The sequence below is a fragment of the Mus musculus genome, chromosome 13 (assembly GCF_000001635.26).
Source record: "Mus musculus strain C57BL/6J chromosome 13, GRCm38.p6 C57BL/6J".
Classification (NCBI taxonomy): Eukaryota; Metazoa; Chordata; class Mammalia; order Rodentia; family Muridae; genus Mus; species Mus musculus.
Genome location: NC_000079.6, coordinates 23,793,356 through 23,806,623, shown reverse-complemented (window position 1 = coordinate 23,806,623; position 13,268 = coordinate 23,793,356). Strand labels below are relative to the sequence as shown.

Genomic DNA, 13,268 nt, shown 5'->3' with positions numbered 1-13,268 from the left:
GGACGAATGAAATGACGTCTATCTGCTAACATCTATATGCCTGAACGAGATGGTCCTGCAGAGGGATCCAGTCAATCAGCTAGACTGCCTTCCGTCCTCTGGTGTCCACAGTGAACAGATGTGAACTGTGACTGAGAATTCCCCTGTTCCCGACCTCCATTTTCTCTGGGTCCTCCTGATGTGGTTTTGCTTGACTCCTGACTCTTGGGTTTGTTTTGTGGCTTTTAGGTTTTGGAATGTGGCTGGTGATAGATCTTTCTAGTTAGTCTCTTGGCCTTCTTAAAACAAGGTGAAGACCTGCCTTCTCTGCGTTTCAGCACCAGCTGAGCCTCTGACCCCAGTCCTATCATCATGGTCCCCCAAAGAGCCTATACTGCCCAGCTCCTTAGCCAGTCTTACTGGTCCCTACTCATTTTCTTTTTATTATTATTATTTAAAAAATCCAAACTATATTAGTTTTCTTATTTTTATTTATGTGTCTGTTTGTGTGATTGTATGGCATGCATGTGGGTACCTAAGGAGCCCCCCAAACCCTGGAACTGGAGTTACAGGTACCTGTGACTCCTCTCTTGAGAAGGTTCAGGAAACTAACCTCAGTACTCCAGAACAGAATGCCCTTTAAACCACTGAGCCATCTATTGTGTGACATTTTCTGGGGGAGACATGAACAAAAAGCTGTTCACTCAGATTGGGAACACGTGATTGGCCAAAGTAAGGATACCATCAAAATACAACATGGAAAACCCCTGAGTTTTATTTCGGTTACCTACAAGGAGTAGAGGTTAGGGGTTGCTTATAAGAGCTGCAACTCCAAAAGCCAAGCCCAGGATGGGTGACAGCGCAGAGAATTCAGAAACCTGGAGAGTACTACACAGATACCTAAGCTTCCCTGAGCCTCTTTTAGGCTGCTTAGCTTGTCTCTATATATTTATACTTAGACTGGATGGGGCCTAATGTGTCTGATAAATTTCAGGGATTTCCTGAAACCTTTGAATTGTTTAAGAAGGCTCCCTGCAGTATGTAATGTTTTACCTCTCTTGGAACATCTTGTGTCTTAAGGAACTTCCCTCAAGATGAATGTTCATCTGGCAGGACATTGCCATGCAACACCATCTCTCTAGCTCCCATAATTAGTGCTATATTAAATCAGTAACAAGCTTGGAATGTTTAAAGCAATATATGCTTATTCTTACAGTTCTAGAAGACACCAGACCAAAATGCGTTACACTGGATCAAAGTCAAAGTGTCTGATGAATTGAGTTCCCTCCAGAGGCATTCTGTGGTAGTTCACAGAAGCCTGAATAGAAGAAGACAGTAAGCTCTAAGTAAACAATAGCTTATAGAGTGAATGAATTCCTGAGTTACACACACAATGAAAAAAGTCAAAGTTTTTGGAGCTAGCTCAAACTCCTTACCATGCTGTGGTTTTTATATAACACTTTACTGATAAGCAAACTCAGTACAGGGCACACTTAGACTGTTTATATTTTGGGAGGCTTAGGTGGGACAATTATGAGTTCATTGAGCTACATAATAAATACCTAGAGATATATTTCAGTAGTAGACTGCTTTTCTAGTTTGCAGGATACCTCCAGTTTAGTCCCCAGTACTAGAAAAAAAGTTGAATATCTTACATCTGTAACATTCATAAACATCAAGAATAATAGAAAAATAGGTGAAGTCTTAAAAATGTAGGTTTTTCTAGATTGTTAACAACTGTCCCTAATTAACAGCAATACTTTTTAACTCTTTTTAATTTGGTATTTTTCCACACATGATGCTTCTTTTCTGAGAATGTCAATTTGTTTGATTTAATGCCTGGCCCACGATCTACAGAGCTCAAAGTCCACTGAGTGAGGCTGTACACAGACACACACCTAGGATGAAGGGTAATGAACTCAGGCCACACAATCTTGCACAAGGCAGTAGGAAAGAGCAAACAACACCCCCTGCCAACTCTGAAGTGTCAGAGGAAGGCTTCTCGGAGGAGGAGGAGCTGTGGCTGGTTTCATAGGCTGCATGGGAAAAAGACCATCCATGTTTCCCCATCATTGAGGATTACAGCAAAACCATCAGGGGAATTTGGTAAGCTGACTCCAAACACGATAATTCCTTTCAAGAAATCGATTGCTTTTTCCCAGTAGTAGAAATAGAATTTCCGGAATAAAAATAGAAAAACATCGTAACATTTCCTGCAACAAAAACAATAGAATTTTCAAGACTTACTTGAACAAGAACAGTATGAGTCAAGAGGAAAATACAGCAACAGATTATTAAAGGACACAAGACTGTCTACATAGAACTGTGATGGTTTGAATGATCAGTGCCCACTGTGTGATCAGAAATTTGAATGTTTGGTCTCCAGTTTGGTGGTGCTGTTTGAGGAGGTGTAGGAAGTGTAGCCTTATTGGAGAAAGTGTGTCAGCGGGGGCCTTGTCAAAGCCTTGAGTCATTCCTAGTGAGCTCTCTGTTGGGAGCTTGAGTTTGAGATGGGGGGGTCTCAGCTCTTAGTATCCAACTCCAGCTAGGTATATCTGCAACCTACTGCCATGCTGTCTCCATCATTACAGACTCTAAATCCTCAGGGGCTGTAAGAACAACAAAAAAAACCTATTCTATATTTGCTTTGGTTGTGTGTTTTATCACACTATAGAAAAGTAACCGAGACAGGAATCAAATACTGTATTCTTAGATAGAAAAACTTAATATTATAAAATATTAACTCTCTCTAGATGAGTAAAACACCAAATAGACAATTCAGTGGCTACGGAGTAAAAGAAAGAAAAACAGAAGGGCATAATAGAGCTGGGATAGCCTAATGTCCTCAAAGGAGATGGAACGAGTGGCACATGTCAGAGAGACACTGTGAGGGACTCGCCACAACGGAGGAGGAAGGAGCCATGCCTATCACGTGGACGACGTGCTTTTAAAAAGAGTGTAATACTCTGGTTTCTCTTCAGATCGTATAAATCTTTCGCCTTTTACTAAAGATGGTGTGGTGGATTTTGTTTTGTTTTGTTTGTTTGTTTAAGTCTTGTTGGCTATGTAGCTCTTGTTTTCAAAGTGGTGATCCTCTTGCCTCAGTATCTGGAGGGCTAGAATTACAAGCATGAGCCACTATGCCCAGCTAATACAATGTAGTTATAAATAAGTAAATAGAAAAGTAGAGTGTGCATGTAAAGGGTTTATTTTTTTCTAAACGCTTTCCTCCCTGAATACTGACTCTCTCTCTCTCTCTCTCTCTCTCTCTCTCTCTCTGTACATGGTTACATGGGCATATTAACTGACCACTTTTGTAACTAGTAATTTTTTTTCTTCAGTTAGAACACTAAGCAATAAAGTTGAGTATAGGGGCTGGGGAGACAGCTTAGTAGTTAGCAAGCTGCCTTAGGGCCATGGAGGCACAACTGGAAGAACACACTCAGGATAGAATCAGAGACAGAAGGGAAAGGTGAATTGAGGGTCAGAGGGCTCTGTGCACCACTGATGGGTGTGTCCACAGCGGAGAAGTGGAGCAGTTGAAAAGATAACAGCCAAATATTATGTGGAACTAAGCACACTTCTTAAATCACGAGTGAATCATGTGTCCCGGGTGGGAGACATAGGCGACTCTGGTTTCTCTTCTGTCCCATTTCACTTTGCTGTGCTGTCCCTTCATTCCTCTTTCCCTTGTCTGGACAAAGAGCTTTTTCCTTGTGTTATTTCTCTATGACAGCTTTTAGCTGTCTCTCATTATCATGGCATTCTGGTCAGAGAGCTGTTTTTTCCTTAGTGGACCTCACCTTGGGTTGTCTTTCTCTGGATATTGACATTTGGAAATTAGAAGGTTAAGAGCAGTGCTGGAGACATGAGTCTAGGGGAAGCTGAAGGAGGGTGTGCCTGAATGATCAGATACGTCACTTGTGGCTTTTCCCATGATGTGCAGGCCACGTCACAGGGATGGAAGCTCCATCCAAAGTTCTCGTGGCCTAAACTTTTAGAAACAGTCAATGCTTTCTTGCTAAAAGAATCCCACTGGAATATCTTTGTGATTGGAGATGGTTGTTTTGGTGATTTCTTAAAACCTCAGAAATTGTGGTCTATAGTTATGTCAATTCATTCCCCTCCTCTGACAGTTGGTAAACAAGTAACAAAAACTTTTCCTCACTCACAGAAAGAAATGCCGTATGAGGAGCCTCTGTAACGGCTTCTTTGCTTTGCTCTCATCCTTACTTGTGTGCAGTTGTCCTTGTTCAGATGCAAGGGTCCGGCTTAATTCTGGGACTCTCATGGCTAGTTCTCAGTCCTGCTTCGGCTTCAGTTTGAGATGTGCTCAACTGTGTCTGTAAGTCATTGTTACAGAATTAATAAGCCTTCCCACTGAGAAATCAATCACTCCAGTCACAGATTAATAAAGGAAAAAGGCTCTTTAATAATGCATGCATTGAAAAAAACAACAACAACAACAACAATAATGCATGCAACTGTTTCTGGCTAATGCAGAAAAAGGAACCAAGCTCAAACTGAAAATGTTACAGCTTATATAGACCTTGGGCTTAGACACTCCACATACGCTGTCATCCTTAAATCTCCCTGTGGTTTTGGTCCCAGGTTATACTTTGTACAATTTAAAAAGATACAGGAGACCACAAGCCTGGTACTTGGACAGAAATGAGATTTACACAACAAAGATATTGCCAGAGTAATTTCTTAACTACATCAGCCTTGCTCTTCTCTGCATAGCTGTCGCCCAGGTCCACCTTGCCCACTTGGCAGAATTATGCTTCTCCTGATAAAGCATAATTCATAAAGAACTTAGCAGTAGACCAGGACTTAATGGTTCTGTGAACTTGAGGTGTCCACTAGAGGCACTTCTTGGATATGGGGGTGGGTCTAGTGACTGCTTGTAAGTTAGGCTTTTCTCCTTTTGTTAAAGGGAATAGAACCTAAGTGCAGGCCAATCTTGATTAGCAGAAATATTTTCTCAGCAACCCTAGACTTCAGTTATGACACAAAATATTCTTTCCTGTAGTTTCTAACAGGCCTGGTTAGTATACTGCTTGTCCCAGTCACCGTGGAGGCAGTGTCCACTAGCTAAAATCTACTTTATGCGACTTAATATATTCTAAGAGAATTTATTGGTAAGTCTTTCATAGCATCAATTCTACATCAAGTTTCTACTGCATCATTCATTACGTTTGGAGCTATGTAACTACAACTCCAGTTTAAAATTCTGTGTTGCAAGTGGCTGAGGAAAATAGACAACATCCTTCATCATCAGGGAAATGCACATCAAAGAACTTCTCCTCTTATACCAGGCATAATGGCCAAGATCAGTAAAGCAAATGACAGTTTGAGCTGACAGGGATGTGCCTGAAGGGGAACTGACTGCCGGTGGGAGTGCAGACTTGTGCAGGCCTTAGAGAAGAAGGCTTACTTACTAGTTTAGTATGGGTTCTGAGTTTGTATTTTAATAGTATGTGTGTGTGTGTGTGTGTGTGTGTGTGTGATGTTGTGTGTATTGTGCTCTTTCTTTTTTTAAATTCTGGCTTGTTTATTTATTTTTATTTGCTTGTTTATTTTTGAAAGAGGAAAAAAGCATGGGAGGAAATGTTGGAGGGGAATTATTATCAGAATATACTATAAAAATTTTCAATTAATTTTTTTTAAATCCACCAGTAACAAAAGAGAGTCAAAATGGCGTTATAGCCTAGAAATGTTGTAACTGTAGATCAGAACCCAGTCTCTGGAGTTCACTGGGTCTGATGGCTGGGCCAGTGAGCATACTAAAGATGAGTTATCCAACTCTCCAAAAAATAAATAAATAAAATAAAATAAAATAAAAACCTGTGTAGGTAAGTGAACATTCAGCATCCTCTTGTTTCACCTCTTAACAATTTGGCTCCAAGGTCACACACACACACACACACACACACACACGTCCTTTCACAAGTTTCTCTCTTCTCCCTTTCAAAATTTACTTCAAATTCCTGTAGAGAGGTGAAATTTACATTTGAACAACCCTACTTAATTGTTAAAAAATCCTCAGACTATTAAGTGTCCATGGTACTTGAAAAAAAAGTCTTATATTTGTTTATGACATCAGCACAATGGCATGTGTCTCCATTCAGTGAGTACACACTTGTATTCAGCAACTACTGAAAGAACATTATAAAGGTTTTGCTCCTGAATAATCTACAAACAAATAGCTCTTGTGATCTGGAATACTCTTCTCTCCCCCCCCTCCCCGTGTGTGTGTGTGTGTGTGTGTGTGTGTGTGTGTGTGTCTACAGGTATAGGTGCACTGGCAATAGCCAAGCCTCTTCTGGGAATGGTGCCTGAGTGTAATGCCGATGGTTCTCCTTATGGCAAGGACCTGTGAGGGTATTTGTGCAGAATCTTGTGGCCTTTCCTGAGGGAATGCTTGATTCATTTTTGCCTCCAATTTGTATTCTTGGCCTTGTTATTGGAACTCTTTATTTTCACTCCATCTGTGACAGATGTTTCCCCAGAATCAGAAAAAGAAAGCTTGGGCTATGATTTATTCTTATTTTTCTCCGAGGATCATGAGAGAGTAGATAGATCATGACTCCTCTGTTTGTTAATGATGGTAATGCGGTTGAGTCAACACAAGGCCTGTCTGGGTACATCAGCTAACGTCCGGATGTTTTCTTCCAGTGGGAACTTAGCTCCGACAATAATCTGCCCACTGACCTGTTCCAAACCACAGCTATATGATTATGAAAAGGTTGGAAAGGTCTTGCTGGATTGTTGGTTCCAAGACCTAAGATGAAGAACTGACTCACGTTACTAATTTGCTGACAGCTCTTGGCATTAAAAGAGATCCCCTGATTAGGATTTGGGGAGATGCTAGATGCAAATAATTAAATCAGAATGTCCTGGGTATGCCGTCTGTCATTTCTACACTGTAACCGCAACTGCTACCAACCACGGTCACTCGGTTATGTAGCAGTGTGCTGGGTTAGACGTTAACTACTTGCTGAAGCTGTTTCCTCTTTCTTGAGACAGTCCTTGGGTCAGCAGGAAACCACAGAGATTGAGGGGGAAAGGAAGGGACAAAACTGCAGTCTTCACATTAGTGTTAAATGTAGGCAGTCCTTAGAAGAGACTGAACCTGAGAAAATGAGGAAATGCATATAAATCTTTTCAGTTGTGAAAAAACAGATGTATAAATAAATAAAGGTGGCCTGAGCTGTCTCAGTGCCAGAGAGTGTGAGCTGCACTTCCTAGTCCAAGTCGTCTTTCACCTACTATACACATCTTCCTTCCAGTTTTGAACCCTGTAGTGCAGGCCTTTACAAATGAGCAAAAGCAGGAAGGCCAGAGATCAACCTCAGGTGGTGTTCTTCAGGAACTCATCCATCTTGGTTTTCTTTTCTTTTCTTTTATTTTATTTTATTAAGATTTACCTACTTATTTAGTGTATAATTAATTGTGTGCCATTATGAGTGTATGTGTGCCACATGTGTGCAGGAGGTCAGGAGAGAGCATTGGATCCCCTAAAACTGGAGTTGCTGACAGTTGTGAGCTCCCACATAGCTGCAAGAGCACTGTGGTGGCTAATCTTGGGCCTCCAGTTGATTGCATCTGAAATCAATTAAAAACCCAAGCAGCTGGCCACACCTGGGAAGGATTTTCTTGACTGCATAATTTGGGGTGGGAAGACAGACCCTAAACCTTGGATAAACTTTCTGGTTGCTTGCTCTGGTGTGAGACGCACTCCCCACAGCCTTAAAATTTGTGCTCCCTCCTGTTGTAGACCTAATCTTCTGCCTCTGCCATGTTGCCCAGAGAAACCCAAAAACGCCTCCATCTGTCCTGTCCCACTCTGGGAGCAGGAACACTTGTTTGTTTTCTTGCTTGACTCCTTCTCACAGTAAGGGTTGGTCCCTAAGTAGAGGTGAGGAGGGACTGGGCCTCTTATTTAGGCGCCTCTGCTACCTCAGAGGAATGCACATGGGGAGGAGGAAATAGTTCCCCAGGTGAGCATTTCCTCCACTCTCACCTACTCTAAGCAACCCAAGGGAAGGAAAGAAGATCCCCTGGGCTAATTCCAAAGGAAAAGAGAAAGTTTCACTGCTTTCTCTTTTATGATTTATGTCACTTTTAAAAATCAATGATCCGTATAATTGGAAACCTCAAAGCCCACCATTCTCTTAAAAAAAAAATCATGAAGTAAAAAAGCTGCCCATGGGATGGGCACAGAGATCACTGTCAAGCAATGCAGCCTGGACAGAAACGATTTTCCCTTCTGTCCTACACTGACTGAGAAGACCCTTTGCCTAGATTAAAGAGACAGGCATCCTAGTACCCTGTCAATCAACCTGGAATATGCCTCTCTTGCCTATGAAGAAACAGGGGATACCTAATTCTTATGAGTCTGGTTTCAGAGAAAGAGGTACACAATGTCTTGGACCTGGAAGATATATTCTTCAGTCTCCTATTGTCAGAGGTGAGTCAGCCTGACTCGAGGCTTTAAAAACTGCTGATTGCAGCTCCGGCCCCAGAACTTCCAGATGTTTCAGCTCCGGCCCCAGAACTTCCAGATGTTTCAAAAACCTTTTCATCTGTTTGCCTGTGAAACAAAAGACACACGGGGTTTCAGTCCAAAGTGTGGGGCACTGAAAATACCCTAGGACACACCTGTCTAAACAATTGGTTCCTAAGAGCTGTGGCAGATATTGCTAGTTTAATGAACGAAAGAAAGTTAAATCTGGGTCAAGATATACTCACACAACCCCATGACACAGTTGAGGCCCTCCACTAAAGAACATGAGAATTCTGAATGTCTAATGACTATGTGAACCCATACCAGGCTCCTGGCTCATCCTTGAGTCTGATTTGAGAAACCTGCCACCATCAATTAAGCTACCCTCTTGCTTAATGACATAGGTGCTTGTCCATGACTGTCACTAGATGAAAGATGAAAAAAATCAGGTACATGAGAGCTGCAATAGCTGCAATATTATTTGGGCACAAGCCAGGTACCTCAGCCTTGAGACTAGAACCAAGTGATCTGACCCAGACTCTGAGATGGGGAAAAGGAAAGTCCACCGCCGTAGACATGGACAGTCAATTGGTGTGCTTTTACTACAGCGTATGCCATGGTATTATCTATAGAGAAAGAGGAATTCTCATTCTTGGGGAAAAGGACATTTAAAAAATCTTGGTTCTCCTAGAGACTATTTGACTTCCTCTTCAAATTGCTGTTCTCCATTGCTGAACTGCTAACCTGGCCTGTTGATACTCTGATGATGTGTCTGATCTAGGGTTGTAGCGTTGCCTGAGACTCCATGGTAAAGAAACCCTACAGGTTGATGGAGGAAACAACTAACAGGACTCTGGTAACTGACCTTCACCAGGATACTCATCTGGGGTCCACAAAACTTTCTGAGTGGCTCAGACCAAGGTATGTTATACTTAGACTAGACAGCCTAATGTGAGATATCTCAGCCAGATGCCATGTTGTGCTCAAATGAACTCAAAATAGGGAGTCCTTTCCCAGGAAGGAGGCCAAATGAGGAACCAACATCCTAGCAAACCCCAGGAACACTGACCTGCCCTGCTAGAAGAGGATAAAAGTACTTGCTAGTTTTTATAGTAGCTTTCCCCACCCAGACTAAACCTGCTCAAACAGTAGCTTAAAAATCTCTTCCAGGACCTGGTCCCCTGATTTGGCCTCCTAACAAGCAATCAGGTTTGAAAATGGCCTGGCTTTCATAGTCAAAAATCTCTCAATTAAAAGCTAAAGCTTTAGACATAAATAAAAAACGTCATTGTACATACAGATTTCAGAACCAGGTCAAAAGAACAAACAGGAAAAAACCAAAAAACTGCCAGCAAAGGATGATTGATATGTAGGGAGGCCTCCCATTTCTTTTTCTTTCTTTTTTATCTTGAATTTTATGTATTTATTTTTTATTTTGCTTCAGCCTATTGCACCCCATATAGGGAAGGCTTTACCCTCCTATAAGATTATGTTTGGAAGACTTCTCTCATGCTGCCCAGACTCAGAGGCCAGCAGTTGGTAGGACATTCTAACTATTCCTTTCCCAAGTCACTCCAGTGACTGGGCACTCCAGTCCTCCATAAAGTCTATGAGTTGGATTCTCTGAGACACGTAGTGACCTCCGATTCTACCACCAGTTTCCCCTTGTCCAATGGTACTGTCTGTGTAAAGCAGGTAGCCAATGGGGCACTGAAACCAAGTTAAAAATGGTTCTACATGTGGATTCTCTCCATACCTGTGGCTGTGGGTATAGCTGGCTTTGTACCACAGATTCACTACACCCAGGTCCAAAAAAAAAAAAAAAAAAAAAAAAAAAAAAAAAAAAAAAAAAAAATGGATGTTGCCAAAAGGATTGTCTCTGGACACTCCCTGATCTTCTACCCCATCCAAGACTTGTGTTCACTATGGATAGAGGCTTATGGTCCAATGTCAATGGCCCTCAGGCAGGAACCCAGGAAATGATTAGCATGACTACAGACCAGTAGCCCATACTCTCCTTGACTGTTCCTCACTGATGCCCACTTTAAATATCTGGTTGGATTGGAGAAAGGAAAGGTATGGGAATTTAACTTTCGAGATAGAAGTACAGAGTGCACAATTCTAAGCATGCCCTGTAGCTGGGTTCCCTGGTTGCCAGAAATCAGGGAGTTTTCATTCTAACAACTGAGGTTATGAAACTGAGGCTTCCTGAAAAATTCCTTTAAAAGAAAATTCTGGCCTTTGAAAAACGGGAATAACCTGGGGCATCAAACTCTAGGCCACAGAAAGGGACCCTGGGGATAAGATTAATCAATCCTAGCAAAAAATATGCCAAGATTGCTGTTTCTACTTAGACATCCAACCCCCATACTACATAGGGATAGGAGAAACCAAACTGCCAGCCCATTGACTGACAAAACTCACTATGACCGAAGGCAGCACAAATTAGTGTTAAAGGACTACAAGGGGATGGCGCTTGTCTAATATCCAACACTTTTAACCTAGGCAACTTCTCCTTGTTCTACTGCCTGCTATCTTATGGGTTAATTCATGTAGATAACGAGCCCCTGGGACTGCTTGGTGGGCACGTGCTAATGGTTTGACTAAATATGCCTCTTCTGATGCTTCCTAAACTAAGTACACAGATTGATCAAGACCTAGATTAAAAGATTTAGATGTACTTCTTATGAGATAAAATACCTGTTTTTTTAAAACCCGTTGTTTCTATGCTAATTGATCAAAAGTAATTTAAAAATTCCTGCTATGGTTAAAAAATAGCACAAAGAGAAAAAAAAAAAAAGAAAAAGACAAAGACATAAATCAGGTAAGTGACACTAGCTTTTGTCCTCTTAGTCACCCTGGCTAACTACTATGCCCTCAGCACTGACTTAGCCCTTAATTCTCATTCTTATTGAATTAACAGTGGGTCCCTGCACCTTAAACTATATGTATGTATCAGGCCAGTAAAATTAATGGTCCTTAGGACCAACGACACCTCTTTAGGGCAGAATGAGTCCACAATTTGACTTATTCACTAAGACCAGTGGTGAATGTAACAGAGCCCCCAGGCCTTAGCACATCTGACTCCATAATAAAAGTACCATTCAGGTTATAAAACTCAACACATAGACAGCACCAACTGCCAAAAGGAACACAAAGGCCTAATCCATCAATGTCCATAGTTGTAGGAAAAAACCCTTTAAATGTACTAACCTTGCTTTTTGGCCTCTGCAGTTCCACTTCTGGCTAACTGTTCTTGTCAACTGAAGTATGTCAACCCAGGACATGTTTTTTGTGCTTACAAGCCCACCTTGGAGAAGGCTCAGGTCTATACTGGAATCCCAAACATCTAATGTAGTTGCTGGCTGGCTAATAAAGGACTTTCTGTTGGCTCACCCCATGTCTGAGCAGTCTTCTCTTATGAAGACCTCCATAAAACTAAGAGTCCTGGTAAGGAAAGAGCAGCACATGGCCTGTGAAGCCCCATTGACTTCTGCCACCAATACACCTTGGAGATGAAGCAGAGTGTCTGCTGGGGACTAAATATGGTGTTAGGAAGACAGTGGGAGAAGAGCCGGATCTGAAGAACTACCTGGATTGGAGTAAGGGACCATTCATTCTTTTTTGGTTTCATTATTCCCTCTTCTGGACTTAAGGAAGCTCACCATCCACAGATGAGCACAGAAGTATGTGGGTGTGTTTTCTTTTTCTCTTTGGTGGTTTGAATGATAATGGTCCTTATAGGCTCATATGTTTGAATGCTTGGTGAAACTATTTTAGAAGGATTAGGAGGTGTGGTATTATTGGAGGAGGTGTGTCACCGGGGGTGGGCTTTGAGGTTTTAAAAGCCCAAGCTCTTCCAGTTGGCTCTCTTTCTGCTACTTGGTTATTGTCTCAATATGCAAGCTCACAGCTACTGCTCCAGGCTGAAGCGAAATAAAAAATAAATACATAATACTACCTGTCTGTTAAAATGTTCCCAGGATACCAAATATGGATTCCAACCCTCTAGGACCATGAGCCCCAAATTAAACACCTTTTTTTATGAGTTGCCTTGGTCATGGATTTAATTAACTTCATGCTGCTACAGCTTCCCAGGCCTATGTGTTTGACCAAAGCCGAGCAGAAGAGCACAGAGACCAAACACACACACACACACACACACACACACACACACACACACACACAAAACCCAACATTCAACACACATCTTGAAATCACAGTTTCCCTGACTTTAGATGTCTTATCACTAAAATACTAAAATTTTAGGGATGTGGTTGCTTGAGAATTAGAATGAAAGAGAAAAAGAAAAAGAGAAAAAAATTACAGCCATCTCTCTCTGTCTCTCTGTGTGTTTCTGCCTCTGTCTTTCTACACACACACACATACCCCAAGCCTATCTGTATTTCTCTGCCTACTTGGAGATAGAGGGCTGTCTGGCTCCCAACTCTCACCCTAAACAGCCACAGTCCTTAAGAAATGAACTATGGGTAGAATGCCACTAAGGACCCAAAATAGTTATAGAAGAAATCTGAATGATAGTTCAAAACAGTTAAGAGCTGACCTGCCAAGGAGTCTTGATGGGGTGATAAAACCTGACTCTAATGAGGTTGATGACTTGCTAAAGCAAATGAAATTCATAGGAATTAAATAAGAAGCAAGGCTCCCATGAGGTGACATTTAAACCCACCAAGGGAGCCAGGGATATATTATAACTTAGTTGGTAGAATGTCTGCTGAGCATGTATGAGCCTCCCTACTTGACCACCAGAATCACAAAC

General features: G+C 41.7%; 1 long non-coding RNA gene across 1 annotated transcript; it reads left to right on the top strand.

Moving 5' to 3' along the window:
• The first annotated feature begins 1,983 nt into the window (after positions 1-1,983).
• On the top strand, positions 1,984-12,222 carry Gm11337. Its single transcript, XR_873174.1, has 3 exons — positions 1,984-2,085; positions 9,270-9,409; positions 11,723-12,222. It is a non-coding gene; the product is annotated as a predicted gene 11337 (long non-coding RNA).
• Positions 12,223-13,268: the final 1,046 nt, after the last annotated feature.